General features: G+C 38.5%; 1 protein-coding gene across 1 annotated transcript in view; it reads right to left on the reverse strand.

Moving 5' to 3' along the window:
- LOC115763789 (hemicentin-2) overlaps positions 1–26,682 on the reverse strand; it is an 87,753-nt gene that overhangs the window by 17,241 nt on the left and 43,830 nt on the right. The window lies entirely within an intron of this gene.

Consider the following 26,682-nt stretch of genomic DNA (forward strand, 5'->3'; position numbering starts at 1 on the left):
AATTGTGTTCGACTTTAATATCTATTCATTAAAACAGGGCATTCATTTAATTGCATTTTAATTAATATTTAAAACATTTTTATTCTGAAACTTTGGGAAATATCTTGTCGATGTTGTCGTATGATTTATTTTCTATTGAATTGTAAAAGGAATAAAATCAGATAATCTTTTGATCAGTATTAACGAGTTCCGAGTGGAAATAGCCATAGTCGTCCGTCTATCTGTTTTTTTATGAAAGCCTTTCTCTCAATCTAAGTACATGTCCCAGAGCTGGCCGGATCGGACTACTTTATCATATAATTGCCATATCAAAGATCAGCTACAAGTTAAGGTTTTTGAAACTCCCTCTTAGATGTGTGTATTCCTAAGTCAATTCCTTCGACTTCTTTTTCCAAACCACCCTGGTTTACTCCCAGACTATCACATCTAAAAAATGTAAAATCTAAATATTTTAAAAAGTTTAAAAAGTCGAACTTCTTTATTCTTAATTCTTAATGCAATGAGAATTATCTAACTCGTTGTAAAAGGCAATTTGCCCAAAATCCGAGACAGTTTTATAATTTTGTAAACTTGAAGCGTAAATCTTCAAGTTTGCCATCTTCTATTTTTCTTGGCTTGGATAAAGCTAGCAATGACACTGATTCTGCTAACCTCTTTGCTAATTTTTTCCAATCAACTTACTCTTCAGTCTGTCCTAATACTAATTCTTACCCTTATACTATTTCTTCCGCTAGTTCTATACCTCCTCCCATTATTTCACACTCCTCTCTCTTATTAGCTATAAACTCTTTAAAATCTTCTTACTCTCCTGGGCCGAACAATATTCCTAGTTGTCTACTCAAGGAGTGTAGTTCTTCCCTTCTTTATCCATTGCTAAAGCTTTTTAATCTATACCTTGTAACTTCTGTCTTTCCATCTCTTTGGAAAGAATCTTATATTATTCCTCTTCACAAGAAAGGTGCGAAGTCTGATATACAAAATTACAGGGGCATTGCAAAACTGTCCGCTATTCCTAAATTATTTGAAAAAATAATCACTTCGAATTTGCAGCATTTCTGCAAATCAGTTGTTTCCCCTGTTCAACATGGATTCGTAAAGAATCGGTCAACTACGACCAATCTGCTTGAGTTTACTTCCTTGGTAAACGATGCTTTCCTTTCGAAAATGCAAACTGATGTCATTTACACTGACTTCAGTAAGGCGTTTGACTCTGTGCACCATGACATTTTACTTTTTAAACTTGACCGAATAGGTTTCCCCCTGTCTCTTTTGCTTTGGATTAATTCTTATTTAAAAGGTAGGACCCAAAGAGTAATGCTGAGGTTGACTACCTCTAACCGGGTTCACGTTACTTCTGGTGTTCCTCAAGGTAGTCATCTTGGACCTTTTTATTTATTTATTTATTAATGGTCGACAAAACGAGTGTCTTCCTCATTATTCAATAGATTCTACAATAGAATTTTATGCTAAAAGCCTAGTTAAAGGATACAATTTTCTAAATAGCATCACCGACCGATGGAGGTGTTTTATTTGCCAGTCCGGCCAGCTGTGCCCCTTTTCACAGCTAATTTTGTCAGTGACGCTATTAGAGCCTACATCTAAGCAGAAGGTTGTAAGTAGGAAAAAAAGTGTTTTCAAGTAACATTAAAATAATCTTAATTTGCTATATTAATAAAGAAAATACAATAAATAGGAAAAATGAAAGTAAGAAGATTGTTAATAAAGTAAAGCAATGTAAGTTAGATAAAGAGTGTTAACTAGATAGGACAGAGAGAAAAGTAATGGGAAATCACCGACCCGGTGGGGGAAAATTTTTTAGCCTGTCCGGCAAGCTATGCCCCTGCTCATAGCTGGGAATGGTCAGCGACTTCCCGAAGGTATCCTGAAAGCAACGATTTTATTAGGGGTAGAGACAGTTCGGTAGAGAAAACGTGATGCAAACTATTATAATTTTTACATAGCACGCGAAAAGTATTGTGCATAGCGTAGTCTGTTGTGCACGTAGATAGTAAAAAGGGGCGATAATTTCTGGTTGGTCTAGCCGGAACAGAGAATTGAAGACGCGCTAGCAGAAAAGGAGAATCTATGTCGCCAATAATCAACTTATGTAGAAGGACAACACCGAGAATTGTCCTACGGTTGGTTAACGACGGAAGGTTGAGAAGAAGCAGTCTGCTGGAGTAGGACGGCAACCGAAGATTAGGGTCCCAATTTAAACCTCGTAAGGCAAAAAGCAGAAATTGCTTCTGAACAGATTCAATACGATCCTGGCTGTTGTTATACTGTAGAGACCAAATGCAAGAGCAGTATTCAAGGATAGGGCGAACAAGAGAGATGTACAGAAGTTTTGTTATAAAAGGATCGTTAAACTATTTAGACCATCGTTTAATGAATCCAAGTACACCTTTTGCCTCATTAACGATGGTATCTATGTGAAGATTGAAACAGAGTTTAGAATCAAAAATTACGCCTAGATCCTTAACTGTTAGTATACGTTGCAAAGGGATATTGTCGATTGTATAACTGACAAGATAAGGTGTAGTACGATTAAAAGTCATAAACATACACTTTGAACAGTTTAGATGCAATTGATTGGCCGAACACCATAGTTGCATAGCGTTCAAATCGTCTTGTAGACGAGAATGATGTAGGGGATTAGTGTATGATAGAAAAAGTTTGACATCGTCCGCATACATGAGTACTCGGGCATGTGATATAACAGAGGGGAGATCATTTATAAAAAGGGTAAAGAGTATAGGTCCAAGATGACTACCTTGAGGAACACCAGAAGTAACGTGAACCCGGTTAGAGGTAGTCAACCTCAGCATTACTCTTTGGGTCCTACCTTTTAAATAAGAATTAATCCAAAGCAAAAGAGACAGGGGGAAACCTATTCGGTCAAGTTTAAAAAGTAAAATGTCATGGTGCACAGAGTCAAACGCCTTACTGAAGTCAGTGTAAATGACATCAGTTTGCATTTTCGAAAGGAAAGCATCGTTTACCAAGGAAGTAAACTCAAGCAGATTGGTCGTAGTTGACCGATTCTTTACGAATCCATGTTGAACAGGGGAAACAACTGATTTGCAGAAATGCTGCAAATTCGAAGTGATTATTTTTTCAAATAATTTAGGAATAGCGGACAGTTTTGCAATGCCCCTGTAATTTCGTATATCAGACTTCCCACCTTTCTTGTGAAGAGGAATGATATAAGATTCTTTCCAAAGAGATGGAAAGACAGAAGTTTCAAGGGATAGATTAAAAAGCTTTGGCAATGGATAAAGAAGGGAAGAACTACACTCCTTGAGAAGACAACTAGGAATATTGTCCGGCCCAGGAGAGTAAGAAGACTTTAAAGAGTTTATAGCTAATAGGAGAGAGGAGTGTGAAATAATTAGAGGAGGTATATAACTTGCGGAAGAAATAGTATAAGGATAAGAATTAGTATTAGGACAGACTGAAGAGTAAGTTGATTGGAAAAAATTAGCAAAGAGGTTAGCAGAATCAGTGTCATTGCTAGCTTTATCCAAGCCAAGAAAAAAAGAAGATGGCAAACTTGAAGATTTACGCTTCAAGTTTACAAAATTATAAAACTGTCTCGGATTTCGGGCAAATTGTCTTTTACAACGTGTTAGATAATTCTCATAGCATTGAGAATTAAGAAGAAAGAAGTTCGACTTGGCTATGGAATATTTAGCCAAGTCTGTACACGAACCAGACTTTTTAAACTTTTTAAAATATTTGGATTTTACATTTTTTAGATGTGATAATCTGGTAGTAAACCAGGGTGGTTTTGAAAAAGTAGTCGAAGGAATTGACTTAGGAATACACACATCTAAGAGGGAGATTAGGGTGATGTAAAAAAAATTAATAGCTGTATTCATATCAACTGAGTCATATAAGAAAGACCAATCGGTCGAATAAATAAGCTGATTCAGCAAAGAATAATTGCCTTTGCGAAAGCAATAGCGGGGCTTATTGGCTGATGAGCACGAAATGAAAGGATTACAATTTAGCATTGCAATCTCTAAAGTTGGATGATAGACATCCTCAGGAAGAGATAAAGGAGGGGACCTAGACACATTAGAAATAAGGTAGTCGTTAACAAATACAAGGTCAAGTGTTCTAGTCAAATGATTAGAAATTGATTTGATTTGAAACAACGAAAGATCAAGCATGCAGTCTATAAAATCGTGCTGTGCTGAGGGCACTAGATAATTTTTGGCAGTAAATAATGACCAAGAGATTTTGGGCAAATTAAAATCACCCAACACCATAAATAGGTCACTATCACGCACGTGTGAAGAAACTTCTTTAATACAAGTAATATGTTTCATATAAACTTGAATATCAGAAGAAGGAGGGACATAAGAGCATGTTACATAGACATTCCGTGTAGGAAAAGACACCTTAACTGAGACAATCTCAGCGTCAGTAGGCGTACTAAAACAGAAAAGTTCAGACTGGAGAGTGGCTTTAACGGCAATTAACACCCCACCACCTCGAGTCGGCCGATCATTTCGATACAAACTAAAGTTATTTGATAAAATCTCAAAATCAGATATGGTTGAGTTCAACCATGTTTCTGAAAATGCTATTATATCCGAATTGAAGGAAGTGCTGGCCATGAAAAGATTTTTAAGTTTTGAAATAAGACCTCTAACATTCTGATAATGAATAAAGATTTGGTCAGAAGATGAAGCTAGTTTTTTGGGGCAGAAATGGTACCCTGTCTTGAAGGGACTGGAAGGGTGACAGGCTGGTTACGCTTTTTAGGCTTGAACTCGTGAACAATCATGTGTGGAGGCCAAAATTTGGGATCACAAATGATTGGGAACATATCATGTGAAACATTTATTTTGAATGATGATATTTCACGAGGGGTGGAGAAATTAAATTTAGTTATTGACACGCTAGCAGAAGATTTGCTAGCAATATAGGCTGCCAATGACTCAGAAGTGGTGTCCGACGAAAGTCGAGACACAAAGACTTGCCTACGAGGGGCAACTACCGTTAAAGTAGGCGCTGGTGGGGCTGTAGGTAATACAGGAGTTGGGGGAGCTAACGAGGCACAATGATTGTTTTTAACAATCTGGGCAAGATTGCGCGCAGGTCTACCTTTGCGGCCAGGAGCTGATGGGGCTGAGGCAGTTTGATTAATTGGGACGGGATCAGGTACGGGCTCTACTGGGACTAGTACAGGGGTTGAAACAGGGGTAATTGGACAGTCGCTTGGAGAAGGCGATAAAGACAACATTGGAGATACCTCCAAGTTGCTAGGAAGGGACAAGAAAGTAGTAGGTGTCTGAACAGACGTAGAGGGCAATTGCAAAAGTTGAGGCTCCAACCGGCGATTGGTTGGGGACTCAAATTTATATTTTACAAAGTGTGCTACACCTTATCTTGTCAGTTATACAATCGACAATACCCCTTTGCAACGTATACTAACAGTTAAGGATCTAGGCGTTATTTTTGATTCTAAACTCTGTTTCAATCTTCACATAGATACCATCGTTAATGAGGCAAAAGGGGTACTTGGATTCATTAAACGATGGTCTAAAGAGTTTAACGATCCTTTTATAACAAAACTTCTGTACATCTCTTTTGTTCGCCCTATCCTTGAATACTGCTCTTGCATCTGGTGTCCACAGTATAACAATAGCCTGGATCGTATTGAATCTGTTCAGAAGCAATTTCTGCTTTTTGCCTTACGAGGTTTAAATTGGGACCCTAATCTTCGGTTGCCATCCTACTCCAGCAGATTGCATCTTCTCAACCTTCCGTCATTAACCAACCGTAGAACAATTCTCGGTGTTGCCCTTCTACATAAGTTGATTATTGGCGACATATATTCCCCTTTTTTGCTAGGGCGTCTTCAATTCTCTGTTCCGGCTAGACCAACTAGAAATTATCGCCCCTTATTCCTATCTACGTGCACGACAGACTACGCTATGCACAATACTTTTCGCGTGCTATGTAAAAATTATAATAGTTTGCATCACGTTTTCTCTACCGAACTGTCTCTAACCCTAATAAAATCGTTGCTTTCAGGATACCTTCGGGAAGTCGCTGACCATTTCCAGCTATGAGCACGGGCATAGCTTGCCGGACAGGCTGAAAAATTTTCCCCCACCGGGTCGGTGATTTCCCATTACTTTTATCTTTGTCCTATCTACTTAACACTCTTTATCTAACTTACATTGCTTTACTTTATTAACAATCTTCTTACTCTCTTTTTCCTATTTATTTATTTGAGAACACTTTTTTCCTACTTACAACCTTCCGCTTAGAGGTAGGCTCTAATAGCGTCACTGACAAAATTAGCTGTGAAAAGGGGCACTGTTGGCCGGACTGGCAAATAAAACACCTCCATCGGTCGGTGATGCTATTTAGAAAATTGTATTCTTTAACTAGGCGTTTAGCATATAATTATATTATATATTGTATAACCTATTGAATAATGAGGAAGACACTCGGTTTGTCGACCGATAAATAAATTAATAAATAAAAAAAAAAGAAGATATCTTAACCAAACTTGGCAGCCACTAATTTAAAATTGTTCATCTAGGGAACAATAGATATCAGCTAAATCTTAATAATATCGGACCACACTATCATATAACTACCATAGGAATGATCGGCCTAAGAATATGTTTTTGGCCTTTATTCTTTTAAGATGTTGTGAGCATTAAGCTCCTTATACATAGGAAGGATCTTATCAACATCATATAGCTCTCATTGTAACATATAGGTTCCTATATGAGCATATATATTTGTTTCATATAAATTCAAAGCAATATTTCTGCTTACAAATCTTTATATAATCAGACCATTATACATTAAATTTATCTAATTAGAAAAACCAATTGCAATTTTTTGTTGAGATATCTCAATTAAACTCCTCATAACTGTCTATTCTAATATCTCGCATAATTGACAATATATGGCGCTTGACTTCAATATATAGTATAATGACCGCTATATCTTCACGTAAAATAATTCAATGCAATAAATAATGATTAACATATTGCTTTAATTTGATTTGCTCCACCTCCAGCTCAAATTTCTTGTCATCAATGAATAAATAATTTTGCGCATCGTTTAATGTGGAATGCGAAATTGACAAACTGCGTTTGGTGCTTTATCAAAACACCCAATGTGATTGGCAGCTCAAGCAGCAGCCGCAACACAACAACAACAACAACAACAAGCAACAACAATGGGGAACAACAACAAGCAATAACAGCGACAACATTAATTGACGATGTGGCAAATATGCGCATGACGCTTGTTCACGGAGAACCCGCAGCGCGTCATCTAACAAAACCGACAAGTCAGCCAGGCGCAGACACGAGCAGTTGCCACACCTTCACGCACACACGCAGACACACACACACACACGCACACACAGCTGCAGGTGACGGCAGTTGGTGTGTTTGTGCCTTTGTTTGGTGGCGACTGTCAGTTTTCGGTTTCGAATTAATCAACGCCGTTTAAGTGGCTTCCACGCGTCGTCACCACCCAATCACCCAATCAGCCCACCCACTAGCCAAGCCAACGCCCATGCGCTTGTGATTTTCGCGCTGGAAAGTTTTTTAATGAATGGCGTTCATTAAAATTGATTGTTGTTTGCGGCGTCACCACAGACGATGATTTGGCATTAAGCACTCAGCCACACAGTGGGCCGCAGCCCGGCGGTGCTGACTGCGGGTCTGGGAAGCTGCTACGCATGATATTTGCTGAATCGCCAATTAACTAGCAATTGCGCCATGTGAAAGACTCTGCAGCTAGAAACGTAGCACCTACGCAAAACTCAATCGCAGCACAGCCGGCGCCTAACAATCGCCGCTGATTTTGACGTGCTTTTTGCGTTATTTTCGCCTGATGAGTGCAGTTATAAATTAATAAATTTATATTTTTTGGTAATACGCCAAAGTGCGCACCCATTGGGACAATTCATCTTTGATATTGACGCATTTGCCGCCTGTCGCTGACAATTTCAGTTGTTTTTTATACCCTGAACCCATTAAAAATGGGTATATGGGTATATTGTATTTGTGCAAAATCCAAATGTATGTAACAGGCAGAAGGAAGCATCTCCGACCCCATAAAGTATATATATTCTTGATCAGCATCAATAGCCGAGTCGATCTAGCCATGTCCGTCTGTCTGTCTGTCCGTCCGTCCGTCCGTCTGTCTGTCTGTCTGTCTGTCTGTCTGTCCGTCCGTATGTATGTATGAACGCAAGGATCTCAGAACGTATAAGAGCTAGAGACTTGAAATTTTAGACGTAGATGCTCCTAGTTCCCGCGCAGATCGAGTTTGTTTCCGATAATCGATAACTAACTCCGTTTCCAAGCAATTGTTTTTTGGGCAATTTTGGTAAGTAATAAGAGCTAGAGTCACCAAAATTAACATATAACTTCTAAAATAGAATATATATATGCATTTGATGTTGGAAGAAGAGGGTTCAGGGTATCACCTAGTCGGCAGCTCCCGACTCTTACTTGTTTTTGTTTATAAATTCGTTGGCAAAATCGATTCTTTCAAATTGGAATTGAAATCTGTTTTTCCCTGACCCCAATGCGCAGCGAGCTGAAAGCGAACAATATTTTTTTTAAATATTGAAAGAGAGGCCAATATATTACATTTTTATATATTTTATTTAAATCGACTTTACATACTATTTCAAACGCATAATCTTTGATTGGGGATTTCGAGCTGTGCTCTGGGTAAGGGATTAAAATAATTGAAGTAAAACTATGATGCATAGCAACAAGAGAAATAAAAGAACAAATATATAAAATTAAAATAAACATATGTATTTATATAAATATAGATATATTTAATTATTAATATAAATAAAATAAAATTTAAATTTATTTTATTTTATATATATATTTTTTTATATATAAAAAATGAAATATAGTATAAGATATTTATATCAAACATTAAATATATATATGCATAAATATAAATATAAATAAAAATAATAATAAATAGTAAAACTAAATAAAAATATTTTACAATATTATAATAAAAATTTTGATAGTATTTATGTATGTATACATATTATTTAAAATATTTACAATAATAATATTCAACAATTAATATCGAATAATATGAAAATTAAATAAAATAAAAATATTAAATTATAAATATTAAGATATTTTTTTTTATATGGCTACTAATTAAAATTAAAACTAACAAAATGAACTCAAATTAAAAAATAAAATAAATTTAATTAAAATGAAGGCATCCACACTTTAAAATATATCAAAAAAGGTTTTCCTTAATTTTTCCTAAAATATATATTTTTCGAAAAAGAACTTTTATTATGTTTGATACAACTTTAATCTAATATTGACTTCTTCAAGCCACATTAAACACATTTCAATGCAATGTCACCACCTTTTAATGCTGCACTTCTCTTTTTCCTTTTGTTTTCCTCTGCTGTCACCTTAAACATGACAACCTCAACAAACACAAAATGCACATAAAAAAGTGCTAAGCAAAAAACTGAAAACCAAAATATGCATAAGCTTCTAAAAAAAAAAGAAGCGTTTCAGCCCGCGGACAAATGATTTGATCCGAGTTTGTGCCCCAATTAAAAGAGCGAATGATTTCGAGTTTGACAACTCGTACGTCAATTTAATTGCTGCGCCGTTTTTGATGGGCACCGTTGACGGTTAGCGTCAGTCAAGTTGTGTGTGGCGGTGCGGCGGGGAGTAGTAAAGGGAAGGTTCGATGCAGCAGAAATGTTTTGCCCATACGCCTGGCAGGCAGCCGAAATGGGAGTTGGGTGCCCAAGGCCCTCGTCTGCACCAGAAATCAGCAATCATTTCATCTTTGCCTATTTTGTGCCTTTCAGAGTCGGGCCCTGTCACTGACAGCGTTCGAGTGTGTGTGTGTGTGTGTGTGTGTGTGTGTGTGTGTGTGTGTGTGTGTGTGTGTGTGTGTGTGTGTGTGTGTATGTGTGTGTAAGTGGCATGTGGCATGTGGCAGTGCCACAAAAAGTGGCAGCAACATTGACGTCCGCCGTAATTGACAAAAGGTTTCATGCATCCAATGGCATTGCCAGTGCCAATGCTGGGTCCCAATGTCGCCTCCTTTGCTGAGCTGACAAATACACGCACGAGTGCCTGTATGACGCACACACACACATACAGACAGCCAAGGGCAACACCCACACACAGATACACACACATTGTCAGACTCGCTGCAATCGACACGCTTAAATTGAAGGCGCGTTGAAAAGATCAAAGCCGTTCAATTGCCAGTGACAAAAGTTGGAGACTCTTACTGCAGCATAGCCAGGAGGGGCGGGCTGTGTGGGCGACCAGACTTTGGCTAGGGTGTGTCATCAATGCGGGTTCTCGCTATTCGGATGAGCGACAGGAGCCGTGTATGATTTGTCAAAGCAACGCCATGATTTGTCCTTCCCTTGGGCCGGCTGGCACTCAAACAATTTGGCAAGGCTTTGTTTAGGCTCTGCTGAAAATGAGCTGCTGTTAGTTTTCACGATAGAGGAAAAGCAGAGATTGCGGGTTGAGGAATGCACAATACAAAACGGAATTGAAGATTTGTAGAAAATGAGCAGACCAAATGCGACTAAAATTGAAGTTTGTTCAAGATCAAAGACAAGAACCAAAAGAACACGAGTTAAGGAAATGTTATTGAAGGTCTGAACAAAACACTTCCCTTAATATTTAATATACAAAATATTTTGCGTCAAATAAATCGTATGACTTTTTTAACAGATGTCAACATGACAATGAAGTCTCATAATCTAGACAATTCTGTACACTAAAACACACGAAATTCGAAAACAAATTCAATTCTCTGACGGGTTGAAGGTGAGCGTATGAACCATGGACATTGTTGAATTCAGTTTCTCTTAATCGCAATGCTATTAAATACAATTCCATTTAGTTTACGAATTTAAGATGTGCAGCCCTTGCTGTGGACCTTGTTGTACGCCCTGCTGCCCACCTCCCTGCGGGCCCTGTTGCAGTTGCTGTTGCGGACCATGCTGTGGCCCGTGCTGTGGACCCTGTTGTAGTCCATGTCAAGGCTGTGGCAGTTGCTGTGGTAAATGCTGTGCTCCATGCTGCAGCCCCTGCTGCAGTCCGTGCTGTGGACCCTGTTGCGGAAAGTGTTCACCTTGCTGTGGACCATGCTGCGGGCCCTGTTGCTGTCCGTGCTGTTGTGGTTCTTGCTGCACTCCTTGCTGCAGCCCTTGTTGCAGTCCATGCTGCAGTCCATGTTGCGGCCCCAAATGCTAAACTCGGCTCGAATCGGCCATCTAACCACAGTTTAAGTAGATAGCACAAATATTACCATAAATTCGATATAACCCGTTAGAGAATTGATATAACACATCCACACTTCGAATAATAAGAAAAAAACCCCTAAGCGTAGTGTTTGATATAATCGTAGAAATCACAGCACTATGTACGCAAAAAGTTTACGAAAGGCGTGCATTGCAAAATTGTCAATTCTACGCTAGCGAGAGAATAAGACTCCAAGAGTAAATACGTGCAAATAAAATAAACGTTTACGAATGGCTTGGAAATCGGAATATCCCGCATACCAAGAAATTAAAGCTGGAGGAATTATCGCAAGAAATGTTTACAAATGGCGTGGAGAAATAAGTCAATCCTACGCCTGGGACAGAGTAGAGCCGGAAAAGTATAGACGTGCAAGACCGACGAAACGTTTACAAATGGTAAAGATATAGAGAGTAATCTTTTAATCTCGAAAGAACGGGTATATATCTCGAGGGAGTAGGTACTTTGCATTAGCTCGACATACTTCCAATTGGTTTCTTTTACACAACAAAACAAGTAAGATATCTAAAATGCCATATTAGCCTCTGTTTTTCTTGATCACATTCACGGAGACAGAAGACACTGCTGCTGGCAGTATATTAATGAAGCTCACACATGAAAAAAAAAGATGAAACAAATTGTGGCTGTTGCTGTGTGTTTGGTTCAGGTAAAAGTTGCTCATTTAAAAGTTATGTGAATTAGGACATAAAACTTGCTGTACGTAAAATTAATTAAAATATCAATTTCAGCAACATAACAAGAGCACACAGAAACACAAAAGCTCACAAGTTTAAGGGGATACGCACAAAGTCGACGATGACAACTAAAAGAAACTCTGATACTCTCTCGTATTCGTATTACGCATTCTGTATTCTGTATTCCGCATAACCGGATGTTATTTACAGCTACTTTTGCTGCTGCAGTCAGCGGCAGCTGACACAACTTTTCCATACTTTAATTAAACATTTTACTTTGCAGATGTACACACACGGACACACTTACATCGATACGCACACAGACGGACTAACGCACACTTACAGCGCAGGAAAAGTTTAAATAAATGCTTGTTAAATGTCGCAAAATTGCCCGCAGTCTTTTACGGTACTAACTAAGTAACTGCGTTCGGCATTCTGCGGCAGTTGCTTAACAATTTCAGTGAAAACGCCCAAAAGCATTTTCCAAGCAATGCCGCACACTGTATATACAGCTGCTACAGATACGCCCGGTAGATACAGGCCTCAGATATAACTACAGCTACAGCTACAGCTACAGTTACAGATATAGATACATTTGCAGTTAGTCGCGTTGTTAACGGTGAGGCAACTTTGCGCTTTGGGTCCAGCTACAGCGAACTTAATTAGGTTTAATTAATGTTAGAAAAACACAGCGAGAGAGAGAGAGAGAGAGAGAGAGAGAGAGAGAGAGAGAGAGAGAGACAGGGAGAGAGCGAGAAAGCTAGGGTTATTGACTAACGACAAATTGGCATACAATTTACATTCTGTTGCAGCTGCCGTTGAAGCAGCCAAACCGGAAATGAGTTTTCGAAAGGCCGGAAGGCAGCAATTATGCGACTTGCATTGTGTGCGATGCCCCATCCGCCCATCAAGCCCTTTTTCAGACTCATCCTCACGCTCGCACTTCCTTTTTCTCACTGTAATTATTGCCCTGGTAATCGACATTATACTACGCTCGCAGGTTGCCACAAAGCACAACTTGTGATTAGCATAACCCATAACATTTTTGGGCCACGTACAGCAATACAAGTTCAGCCTGAAATTTGCAAGTTGCATATTTGCATATCAGCATCGCAGGAAATCTTTGGACAAACAAATAATAACGGTCTAGCCAGGAGTAACCAACTACGAGGCTTGGTATGAGCTACTCTTGCAATCATTCCGGCTTCCATACACAAACAAGAGGTTCTAGTCGGGAGCTCCCGACTAGGGGATACCCTGAACCCTCTTCATCCAACATCAAATGCATATATATATTCTATTTTAGAAGTTATATGTCAAGTTTGGTGACTCTAGCTCTTATTATTTACCAAAATTGCCCAAAAAACAGGATATCGATATCGATTTTTATCAATTGCTTCAAAACGGAGTTAGTTATCGATTATCGGAAACAAACTCGATCTGCGCGGGAGCTAGGAGCACCTTTATCTAAAATTTCAAGTCTCTAGCTCTTATAGGTTCTGAGATCCTTGCGTTCATACATACGGACGGACGGACAGACAGACAGACGGACGGACGGACAGACAGACGGACATGGCTAGGTCGACTCGGCTATTGATGCTGATCAAGAATATATATACTGTATGGGGTCGGAGATGCTTCCTTCTGCCTGTTACATACATTTGGCTTTCGCACAAATATAATATACCCTTATACCCATTTTAAATGGGTTCAGGGTATAAAAACCACACAAATACATCCCCGAGCTCCAAGCTTTGCTTCGGTCCTTACAGTCCGATTTTCTGGGCATAAAAATGAAATTTATGTGTCAAGATGTTAAAGCCTAGTTTTATACATTGAGGAGGGATTTTGGATCAGTGTATACTATCGGAGAGTCTATATATGAAATTTTGTGGCTCTTAATGTCGAGAGTTGCTCAAAAAACAGAATTTTCGAATCGATATTTTACGTATCAAGTACCTCTGTCTATTATAATCTCTGAGATCGACGGATATGGGCAGATCGACTCGGTTAAGAATATACGTGAGAGTTGTCTCATTCTCCATGTTTACCCCTTTTAGCGAAAATGAAAATGGTTTATGTGTGTGTGTGCTTCGCGTAATGCCTTGTGAGGTTGCAAATCCAATTTGGAAGGCCGCCTACACCTTTTCCACTCTCCTACTCTTACTTTTTATCCGGGTATGCCAGCCCGAAGCTTTCGGCCTTGAGGCGTGACATTGGGTGGCCCGCTTTGAGCCGGTTAGTTACGAATGGCAGGCACTAAAGCGCTCTCTATCTCTATATGATTTTTGTATTTTATTTTGGCCGTGCTGCAGTTCATGGAACAGATATCAAGGGGAAAAACCTGGCTGTAATGAAAGCAATTGATAGACTGCAGAGCCGAGGATTGGAATGCGGGCAAAGAAATCGGAACAACTTTAAAGTGGCTTCAGAACAAGTTTTTGCTTACTTTTAAATAGATCAATTTGAGTGCAAGTGCCATGAATGAATTCAATTTATTCAAATTTCATTAGATATCTTTGATGAGGACAGAAAAGCGAAAAAAAAACCGTGACATATATTTAATATGTGGACGAGCTGTGCATGCATATGGACATTATTTTTTCAGCATTAGCCGCTTTTAATTATGCTTTAAATAAACGTGACGTTCAATGTTTGGGTTCATGTTACAAAAACATTGCCATCTGGATTTGACAAATTTAATGCATAAATAAATATTTACGCAACAATTCAAAAAAACCACAGAGTTATGCATACTATGTGCGTCATGTCGTAAATTAAATAAATAACAACAAATAAAAAGGATATGAAAAATGGATATGAAAAAGTAGCAAAAACAAATATGTATTAAAAATACTGACAGCCATTAGATCACGCTTAATAGACCCTAATAGTCTGCGGTTTACATTTGAGCTTCGCATTTCGCATTTGACGCGCTTTGTTTGAATTTATTTATTATTCCATTTATTCCATTTAGTTATTAATTATGCAACAAATTATGTGTTTATCAATTTCCACCCGAAATTTGTCAGCCCTAACCGCATGTGCAAACTGTTTTCCCAATATATACATTTGCATTTAGCTCTTGCGCCCAGTTTTCAAAGCGGTTTCTATTGCACTTATCGGATTGACATTTCCAGTTGAAATGCGGTTTCTATGTTAATGTTGATATAACACCAATGCACTAAAATCATTTTTGTTTCTTCTTTTGGGCTATAATAATATTTACTTATATTCATAATCATAAGATTTATTTATAATCATAAGCTATATTTTTTGTATTTAACTTTTTTATAGGCTTTTTTTTTAAAGGCAATCAAATGTGGATTAATAATCTCAATTATATATTTAGGCCTAGGATGAGCGCCATCTCGAGCTTAAGTCATTATTGAAGGAGTTTTATATTCAAATAAATAAGTTATGGCTTAGATGGAAGTAAGGGCTTGCCATTTCAAAAATTTCTGGGCTTATGCGAATTTGGAATTATGACAAATCAAAAGTCATTCAGCAATATTCCAATTAATTTATCCTTAACGCTCAAAATGCAAATAAATTTGCAATTAATTAATATATTAGTAAAATTTTTTAGATACCATCAATCAAGAAAATTCAAAATAAAAGAAATACATATTAAGATAAAATAGTTTTCACTTTATTTTTCTAATAGGATCTAAATAATTTAATATTTAAAAAAAGAAAAGGTGGCCAAAATAAACATTGTAAGAAAAAAAATTGAGATAAATTAATAAATTTGTATCAAGCCAGCTTCCATTTATAGCTCATATTAAATCCCAGCTAAAAATGTGCGTTAACTAAAAATTTGGAAACTCTTTTTTGTCAAATCCCAACTGTAATTAGTTCATTAAAATGCAAGTACAAATTCTACTAAAGTTTTTGCTATTTTAATTGTTGTTGCAAACGGTAGATATTCATTTTTCGTTGTTGTCGCTGTCTGTTGCATAATGAATGAAGCGCAACGTTAATTTCGCGGCATTGCCACAAAAACATGTTGTAGCAGGAACATTAGTTTTCAATTTGTGAAAACAAAAATTTGCGTAATATTCAGTGGAAATTAACAAACTGTAAAATCCGCATAATGCATATGATAATGGATGGCTGATTTTTTTGTATTGAACCGAGGGACATTTTGTTGCAGCAGCGAATTAGCTGTTGAGCTGTGCGTTATGCAATTTCATAATGGACATTGATGTCAGAGCACCAGATACAGACATATTGGCAAAACCCAGGCCGAACTTTCTCTCTCTCTCTCTCTCTCTCTCTCGCTTTCTTCGTCTCTATTTATGTTAGCACGTGTAAGTCCCCACCTGTGGCTACATTCATCCATCATTAGTTGAATACAAAAAGGATTTTATGATGCGGTAATGGTGACATAAAACCACGCACCATTCTGCGCCTCTCATCACGTGAGCGGTGTTAGAGCGTGTTATATATTTTTTATGTTTTATGCCTTTTGAGCAAACAAGTTTGCGTATTTTTGAGCTTGGCTCGAAACGCACACATACGAAAGAACATAAGCTGTGGGCTGATGCTCTTTCACACACGTTTTACTTAAGCCACAACTTCCGCAACGTGTCATTCTAGCCGTACAGTGAAGCCACACACCCGTCACTTAGCCTATCATAAAGTTCATAGAATCTACCACGTAAATATATCTTATATATATATCTTAGCTTAGAGATATTCCCTAATATGCTAATACTAATGGAGAAGAAATAAAATTGTGTCAGAGACTGTAGATAATAAAGACGAAAATGTTGAATGTAGAATACAAGTCGAGGAACAAATAAAACTTTAATTTGTATTATATAAGGAATACTCCCAAACCCTGAAACATTTTTGGACAAGAAAAAAAATTATTTTTAAATAATATAATTAACAGCTATTCCATAAAGTTTCAACAGTTATCCAAGTAACTCTGATACTGTAGGAAAGATATTCCGATAATTTGGTATGTAAAATCTCAAATATATAACAAAGGTAAATGTTATTGAAGATGGAGAAATGATTGATCAGTAAGACCTATTTAAGCCCTTTTTGACATCGAGCATATTATTGAAGAAGGATAAATAATTTATAGGTTAGAAGAACTGTTATTTTTCTTGCTTGTCTGGTGCTATATACTCTACAATTGAGTGTAGGGCATCAGTGCATACTTCACACTTGCACACATTTGCCGTTTTATGAGCTTGCGGATGGCCAATATTCACATGTAGTCACCTGGCTATGACCGTAACTCAGCGCTACGTTGCATAACTTAGTTTTCTACGCTTAATACAGTTTTACGGGCACTGCACAGCATCCTGACCATGGAGCTGGGGCTGGAACCAGCGACGGATGCTCGGCAAATACTTTAAAATGAATAAAAATTCCAACACGTCGTAAACTCGGTGCTTTTAACAGCACACACCCCCATCCGTCGCCCCGCCTACATACAGAAGGCACCACAACAGTCAGCAATCAACTATACACACAAACGCACACAAACAGACACACAGATACACACCCACAGACAGCACCACCGCGAGCGGAGTAGCTCGCTTTGTTGCAAGTCATGCACATCAAGCGAATTTGTTGTTGGTTGTCGTTGTTGTTGCTGGTTGTTGGTCTCTCATCGCGCCACGTCACGGACGCCTTGTCTGTTCCGCTGCAGTTAACCTGCAAAGTAGCGCAATTTGTTGATAGCAGGTGAAATTTCATTTGCGAGCAGTTTATATTTTTTATACCATCTAATGATGGAGTCGCCGCGCAGCGCAGAGTGCAAGCGTGTAACGCGTTCTAAACACGTTTTGCTCCATGAATAAAAAAAGGAAAAGAAGCAAATAAGAAAAATAAACGCAATTGTTTTTTATGTCAATTATGCGCCTGTGCATATTTTTCACAGCATGTCTGCATAACTATCTTGCACATAATTTTAAAATAATTGCAAGACGTGTGTAGCTGGCAGATGGTTATGGCACAAGGCCGTCGCAGTTGGAGCTAGTGACGATATATTTCCAGAAATATATTTTAATGTAAGCATTTAAGGCAACTGTTCCTTTAAGTAAACGCGTATTGGTAAATGCGCTCGTATAAGTGAACTTTTAACTAGGCGCTACTAGATAAGCTATCTAAGCTTTAAGTTTTAAAAGCTTAAGCATCTGTGTGCCCTGTTCGTGTGCGAAAGCTCTGACTCGAGTGCTGTAAATTTAATAAAATTGTATGCCAAATTAATTTGTATAAAGAGTTTTTGTAACTGCTCCTAACCAGTGCAAACAGTAGTCTAAAAAGTTTAACCTAGCTTGTTGTTCTACTGCTAGCTCCTGTCAGCTGAGTTTTTGGGTTATTGTAGCTGGAGTCCACATTAATATCACTTTACCTCAATCTGTCCAATTTTCCAATAAAACTCCTGAAATCTGAAAACTGAAAGCGCTTTAAACTGCAATGGCAAAGTAAGGACCTGGTTGCAGATCCATATTGTGTGTATGGCAACAAAACTGCCTTTTAACTTGTGCATAAAAACAACGCAGCCGGCAGCAGTTAGTGCAGCTGAAAGTCGGAACCCAGTAAAGGATGCAACTTTCAGCTGCTAAACGAAAATATAAAACACTTAACTCGTCTGCAGGCAACGCCGATGCTGAGGCTGCAGCTGAAGCTGGCGGTGACTCACTCAAACAGTACGTGCTAGAGTTGCCTCAAACCAAACTGAAACACACACAAGACATACTACATACAGTACACACACACTCACGAAACACGTTTTGTGCTCCGTCTGCTGACGTCCTCCAGCGGCAACAATTTGATGGCACTCTGCGACGACACTCCGTCTGCGGGGTACTGTGTTGTAAAGGGGGTATGAGCATCAGACATAGTACATGGACAAACAAACAAGTACAAAAACCGGGTAGCAACACCCCAGACATTTTTACACCCGCCCGATTGGCCGTAAATCTGGGTCAGTTTTTGGGCAACACACAGCAGCCCAATAGGGGTTCATCTGGGTGCCAATAACAAACAGTGGCAATAGGCCAGGCAAACAGAGCCAGAAACTACAATATCTACTTTTATTCTATTTACAGATCGGCTGGCAATAAAACAAAAATCCAATTGGACTAATTAGAAGCCAAAAGAAGTTGCATAACAAAGTTACAGCTGGAACTGGGTTAAAAAATTGGCCTGCATACATATACATTAATCGGACATGGAATAAAAATTATAGCACACTGATAATGAGTAAAATTTAAAAACATAAAATGTTTGTGGGTAGAAAAAAATTCAAAAATAAAAGTTGAAGAAAAAAAAAAAATATAAAAATTTTAAAGAAAACAAAAATCCATTAAATTTAAAGAATTATAATAAAACAAACAAACAAAAATTAAAGATAATAATTATGAAGAAAACGATTTTATTTTTTTTAAGAATGTGACTGTGAGGAAAAAAATATAGCCAAAAATAAAAAAATAAAATAATATTAGAGTACAATTGTAATTTTAAAAGTTAAGGCTTTCTTAAAACAACTTAAAACAGCGGGTTGATAAACCTTAAACCAGGTGCTTGTCAATAAGCAATATCTATATCTACCTATATACATATATATCTATCTATATATCTATCTATCCGTCTATATTATAAGATGAGAGCTCGGCTCAAAATGTCTTCAATTTTTTGTCCGGCAGCATCTGATCCCCCTACATAATATTTATATGTGCAAATAAGCGAAGCACACTCACTGTGCGTGCTTTGCACTTTCCTGGTGTATTCAATAGAAAGCGCGACTTGCAGTGGCAAACTCGAAAGTCTGTGGTGAGAGGGGACTGAACATGGCTTTAATAAATAACAGGCTAAGTTTAAATTGCCGTTAGCATAAATTATGAGCAGTTAGAGCCTTGGCTGCTGCTTCAGTCAAAGTCGACGCCATTTTGGCTGGCTGTGCAGCAACTTTAGCGAATGGAACAAAAAACTTGCCAACTCAACGGGCGGCCAAAAGGGCGGGTAGAGCTAGCAATGGTGGCTATGAATTTTGGCCAACTGGGCGAGTAGGTGGAGTATGGACTAAATGTCGGCAAGATTTCAATTTGCCTGCTCGCTGTTTATGGTGCAGCGGAAACGTCGACCGAGTCATAAAGCATTTCCTGCACTCATGAATCGACTGCAGCCACAGAGCTAAAGTTCTTGGGTGTGCTTTTTTGTTTCTCTCGCAGAATCCCTAGAATATGGAACACTACCTGGCTGGCTGACTGGCTTCTTTCTGAATGCAGCCTTGGGCATGTATTATGCGCCGCTGGTTGCTTTTACATTTACCTAGCGATTGCTTTGGCCAAACAGCCCAGATCACGCCCAGCCACTCTCCCCGCCCACCAGCATAGCCGGTTGGCTGGTTGGCGTGTTTCGTACCACATTCAGACCGCAAGTATTCCACATTGTTTGCCGTCGAATGAACCAAATAAAAAAAAATAGCCGTCCGCACACAGCTTGTGTTTATTTGTTATGGGCGTGCGTGGTACAGTGCCATTATCCTGGTATGCAGCCGGGCAGGATCTTTGCGAATGCCTTCGGCATTTTTGTCGTGCATTCCATGCGACCTACAAAGTTCGCATTTCAAATATGCTCGCCGCATCGCAAAGTGTTTAATTTAATTGCGCAAATGTGCTCAATTTGCAATATATAATATATATAAATCTATGCATATATGCTTAAATGAATATTTTATTTATTTATCAATTGATTTCATTTCATTTATTTATTTAGATATGTGATTTAAATGGCTGCAGAATATTGCATATTTAATCATATATTAGCAAAATTAAAAGTTAAATATTTAAATTATTCTAAACCAGATCTAAATTCATAATTTTCAAATGCATATATTGGCAAGCTTCATTTTATTACGGAGCTACCATAAAATGCGAAATTCACGTACATTTATCCGATTTGGCTAAAGACAAAAATATGCTTGTATGTCTCCTGAAAATTTTGTCGATTTCGATCGATAAAATTTCTCGTTATCTTTTCTGGGGCAGCCACACAAAATGCAATATATGCATAGTCTCAACGCTTTGAACTGCAGTGAAACAGCTCGAACTAACTGATTTTATCGGCGGCTGCTTTGGCTTATTAAAAGAAAACTAATTTTGTTTTCAATCTAGCAGCTGCAACCGCAAATTGGGTGCTTGACTTTGTCAACGCACCACCATCATCAGCTCGTCCACCTGTGCGACACGCCCATTTTCGGTATCATTTGCATTTAAAATTTGAACGAGTTTTCTTTTTAGCCCGATGCAAAAATGCACTGCAAATGAATTTTTGCATAATGTGATAGTGTGACGGTGTGTGTGTGTGTCGAAAATTCACTAGAGAATTTGACAGAGAGGCGACAAAAAGCGCAGCCTGGGAGCCCAGAACGAGCCGGGGACTAACCAAACGAGCTAACCAGGCACCGAGCCAACGAATGGGCTAACGGTTCGACTCTATATGCAAATTACGCGCATTGCACTGTCATGAATTGTCAGCCATTTTCCGACTGAGATGCTTCGACACGCATCCACGCCGCACTGTCTCGGGGACTGGGGTGAGGAGGGCTGAGAGTGGCAATAGAAACGACCACATGAACATTGACAGGGGCTCTAGCCAGCGAGGCGATGCCATACCGCAAACGTTCAGCCCGCATTTCACACAGGCGCTGCAACGTCACGCTTGTGCAACACACATACGCCCCGTATGCTGCCGCCGCCAGAGGCCGTCAGGGAGTCGGCATGAATATATTTGCTGCTAATATTACCGACCAAATGGCATGGAATTGCTAATTTTATCAGCTTGTGCTCGTGTGTAATGGCGAATCCTTTTGCCTTTACGCCCGATTCCGGTATTCGTTTAAGGAACAATTGTGTGCCACATTGCGCATACGCAACGTTGGCATGCGTTTTTTTTCCTTCGGTTTTGTATGCTATCTACGCGCGTTCGGCCATGATTCATTTTATGTTAGCCATTTCGGCTGGCCGTAAAGATTGATAATTATGTCAGGCTAATATTATGCGCCATAAAAAGATACATCAAAAGCAAAAATGTATATATTTTATGGCAAGCATTTTGCTTCCATTCAGCAGCAGTAGCAGCATCCAATGAATATAAACAATAACAATTGAAATAATAGCAAAATCGTATCCTATCGCAAGCTCGCAGTCAGCCGCGTTGATGCGGAAGGACTACAGGCCAAAATCCTGCATGTTCCCAACTCCCACTCTTTGCCCTTCGTAAACCATGTCATTCTATTCATTCATTCATTCCCTTCCTCCCACTTTCTTTTTGTCTGCCCAACGATTTAATCGCAGTAATGGAAATGTCTCTCTGTACTTTTTTTTATTAGAGGTTTCCATTTGAACGTATTTCTATTCGAGCATTTGCCATTTTAATTTGTTACATTTTTTTGTACCCTCAGATCTGGTTGGTTTTTTCTATCTATCGTGTCAACGGAAAAAATTGTGTTCCATAGGAAAACAATCCAATGATTTGTATTATTTATCAACGCCCATGAGCAATTGCACAGCTGACACAGCTCACTATCGTATTTATTTATTTATCACAAATATTTGTTATACATATAGTTCAATCTTTTGGAGATATCACTTATACCACATATTTTCGAGTGTTTTTATTTTATTCATGGAGCTCTGACAGAACTCGTATATTCTTTGTAGGACCTTAACCATGGTTCATGATTATCTTCATAGATATTGTAATAAGTAGCGAGAGAGTGCCAAGTACCGTAGATATAGTGGAAAACTAAGCGGAGCCGGCATAAAGTTAGGAAAAAAGATAATCCTTATGGCTTGAATATGCATACTTTTAACAAAACTGAACTCTCTTTACCCTTATTATACCCTGAACCCATTAAAAATGGGTAAAAGGATATATTGTATTTGTGCAAAATGCAAATATATGTAACAGGCAAAAGGAAGCATCTCCGACCCCATAAAGTATATATATTCTTGATCAGTATCAATAGCCGAGTCGATCTAGCCATGTCCGTCTGTCTGCCTGTCCGTATGTATGAACGCGAGGATCTCAGAACCTATAAAAGCTACAGACTGTACTTTCAGATGTAAGTGCTCCTAGTGCCTGCACAGATCGAGTTTGTTTCCGATAATCGATAACTTACTCAGTTTTCAAGCAATCGATAAGAATCGATATCAATATTCTCTTTTTTTGGGCAATTTTGGTATATAATAACGACTAGAGTCACCAAACTTGACATATAGCTTCTAAAATAGAATATATATATGCATTTGATGTTGGAAGAAGAGGTTTCAGGGTATCCCCTAGTCGGGAGCTCCCGACTAGAACCTCTTACTTGTTGAACCTATTATTGCGAACTGCTTTGCTTCCTTTCATTCTTTTTTTTCGTAATTAGTTTTCGTGTTATGCTTCCGTATTTTAATTCGTTTTATTTATTTGATTTTATTTTATTGACATCCTTTGCTCTCTTTATATTAACCAATTACTGAAAACTCTTTTGCTTTCGCTTGTAAATCGATCAGTTGCTTCTAATTAATATTAGGTTATTTCTATTTTAATACTATATTTAAGAGCGTTTTTTCTTCTTTCGAGCTATTTCATCTCTTATACCATTCTTTAATAGTTTTTATAAAAATATTAGTGCATTTAAGATTTTTTTCCGGCGGATGGATTTGCTTGTACGAGCTGCTGCTCCAACAGATCCCGCGGATAATAAAGATTTATGGCTGAAGCAATATACATACACACAGATGGTGAGTACACATGTAACTGAAACTGTAACTGCAACTGTAACTGTAATTGTAACTATAACTATAACCGTAACTATAACTGTAACTCAGTTTGTCTCAGTAGTTGCTAGGGTAGCGAGGGAAAGGGGACCTCACTAGGTTCAAAGTTCATATTAAACTGGAGAAGGATGAAGAAGTTTCTAAACAAATGCCGGAATTTCTGAATACAAATACAGAGCGCTTGCTGTCTCCTCTCGCTCTCTCTCTGTCACTCTCTGTCTCTCTCTGTCTCTCTCGCCAATTTTTTTAGCGCGTGTCGCCGAATTTATAGCTAACAATATTTTTGAAAACTATGTGTATGCATAAAGGAGATGGGGGAGAGAACGCACAACAAATGGCAAACAACGTAAATAAACACAGCACTGAAGCGGTCTGACGTGAACGAGAGGTAGGGTATTGGCAATGGGGTATCGGGCATTGGTGGATAGGATGGTGGGTGAGGTTGGGTAGGAATTGCTTATGAGACTACGAGGAAGGAACAGGAACAATGCGGCAGCGTAATTTGAATGCACAATGCGAACAGCTAGGGAGCTTTCATTTTTGTGTGGAAATGCAGCGAGCAGGATGCGGTGCAGTGCACCCGCTCGTTCGGCTTTATCTTTATGCGTTGTATGTTTCTTGCTTTTTGTTTTTATACCCTAAACCCATTAAAAATAGGTATATGGGTATATTGTATTTGTGCAAAATCCAGATGTATGTAACAGGCAGAAGTAAGCTTCTCCGACCTCATAAAGTATATATATTCTTGATCAGCATCAATAGCCGAGTCGATCTAGCCATGTCCGTCTGTCTGTCCGTTCGTCCGTCCGTCCGTCCGTATGTATGAACGCAAGGATCTCAGAACCTATAAGAGCTAGAGACTGAAATTTTAAAAGTAGATGCTCCTAGTTCCCGCGCAGATCGAGTTTGTTTCCGATAATCAATAACTTCCTCCGTTTCCAAGCAATCGATAAAAATCTATATCGATATCATGTTTTTTGGGCAATTTTGGTAAATAATAAGAGCTAGAGTCACCAAACTTGACATATAGCTTCTAAAATAGATATATATATATATATTTGATGTTGGAAGAGGGTTCAGGGTATCCCCTAGTCGGGAGCTCCCGACTAGAACCTCTTACTTGTTAGTATTTTTTTGTAGTTGTGTTTTGTGTGTTTGTGTGTTCTGTGCGCTTATTGCATTTGTCTCGATTCGTTTGGTTCGCACAAAAACAAATTGCCGGAAGTATGCAAATGCATGATGCAGCTTATCAGATATTGTTTGAGAGCTTGGCTCTGGGCATTCGGCTCTGCGCTCGGCCAGCTGGTTGGTTGTGGCAGGGTGTTGGCTGGGGGCTGGGGGCTGGGGGCTGGGGGGTGTGACAATTGGCACTCATTTTGCCTTGCAAAAAGGCGCTCTACGCTGGCTGTAAACAAAAGTAAAGCGACAGCACATAACTCTCAGAGACACTTCTACCGAATTGAACTGTCAGCTGCAGCGTGCTCGCCATCCCCGCCCACACTCGACGCCCCTTTCAGCCCACCTCTGAGATTGCTGCTAGCCAAAATTGAATTACATTTTCACTTCACTTTATGCTAAAAAGCCGTCAGAAGGCAAAAGGCAGACAGCAGCAGCGCTGATAAAAATTAATTAAAATCTTGAATGTTTTTTTTTTTTTGGGGTTTTTTACAGCATGTCTGCTGCAGATTTTTATTTTTGCCAGTTTGCCAATTTATAGAGACCCTCTATTTATACCCTGAACCCATTGAAAATGGGTAAAGAGGGTATTATGTATTTGTGCAAATATATGCAACAGGCAGAAGACAGCATCTCCGACTCCGTAAAGTTTATATATTCTTCATCAGCATCAAGAAGCCGAGTCGATCTAGTCATGTCCGCCTATCTCTCCGTCCGTCCGTCCATCTGTCCGTCCGTATTTACGAACGCCTGATCGTATGTACGAAAGCAACGATATCAGAACCTATAAGAGCTAGAGACTTTGAAATAATAACTGTAGGTCCTCCTCGTGCCTGCGCAGATCGAGTTTTCGATAACCGATAAGTTACTCCGTTTCCAAGCAATCGATATAAATCGATAGTTTTGTAATTTTAATTTTGGTAGAGTCATCAAACATGATATGTTCCTTTTAAAATATTATATATATGTCAAATATCTTTCATTTTGTACCTATCGCCAGCTCCCCGCTACCACCACAGAGCTATAAATCATGTTAATAACCCAACTTATATTGCCCACCAATTTAAGCCACATTTTTAATGCGATTACCTCTTTGAGAATACACAAATATTTCATTTAGATTGGTTAAGAAACAAATGTTACGTGTTTTGATTGTGCACGTGTTAGCAGCAGCAAGCGCAAATTTCAAGAATTTCTGCATGCATGTACGCACACATTCATGCGCTTCAAATTTAACAACGGCATTGCAATTGTGATTGTTTTCTGTGCTGCAATTTTAATTTGTTTTTTTTTTTCAATGCTCAACAATTGGTGCGGCTGTTGAGTAGAGTCGGCAGCGAGTAATGCGGTCAGTTGCGAGTTCGAGCCCCGCCAAGAGAATTTTTGTTTTTTCATTTATAGTCATTAATTCAAACGAGCGCGTTTCGCGAGCTGCATTTGGTGTTGGAAAAAGAGAGTTCATAAATGAGGGTTCTATTGAAAAAGAAATTCAATTTAATTTAATTTAAAATATGTTTTAAATTTTAGGTGATAGGAAGGCCAAGGAATAGAAAAAATCGAATTTTTGACAAAAATTACACTTTTTAATGCTTATGAGGATTTGTAAATTTTACCAAGTATATCTGCTTGGGCGCGGAATATTTATACATATTTTAAGAAGGGCAGCTATAACTACTTACAAATTAT

This window comes from Drosophila novamexicana, unplaced genomic scaffold (assembly GCF_003285875.2).
Source record: "Drosophila novamexicana strain 15010-1031.04,08,12 unplaced genomic scaffold, DnovRS2.1 tig00000770-arrow-pilon, whole genome shotgun sequence".
Classification (NCBI taxonomy): domain Eukaryota; kingdom Metazoa; phylum Arthropoda; class Insecta; order Diptera; family Drosophilidae; genus Drosophila; species Drosophila novamexicana.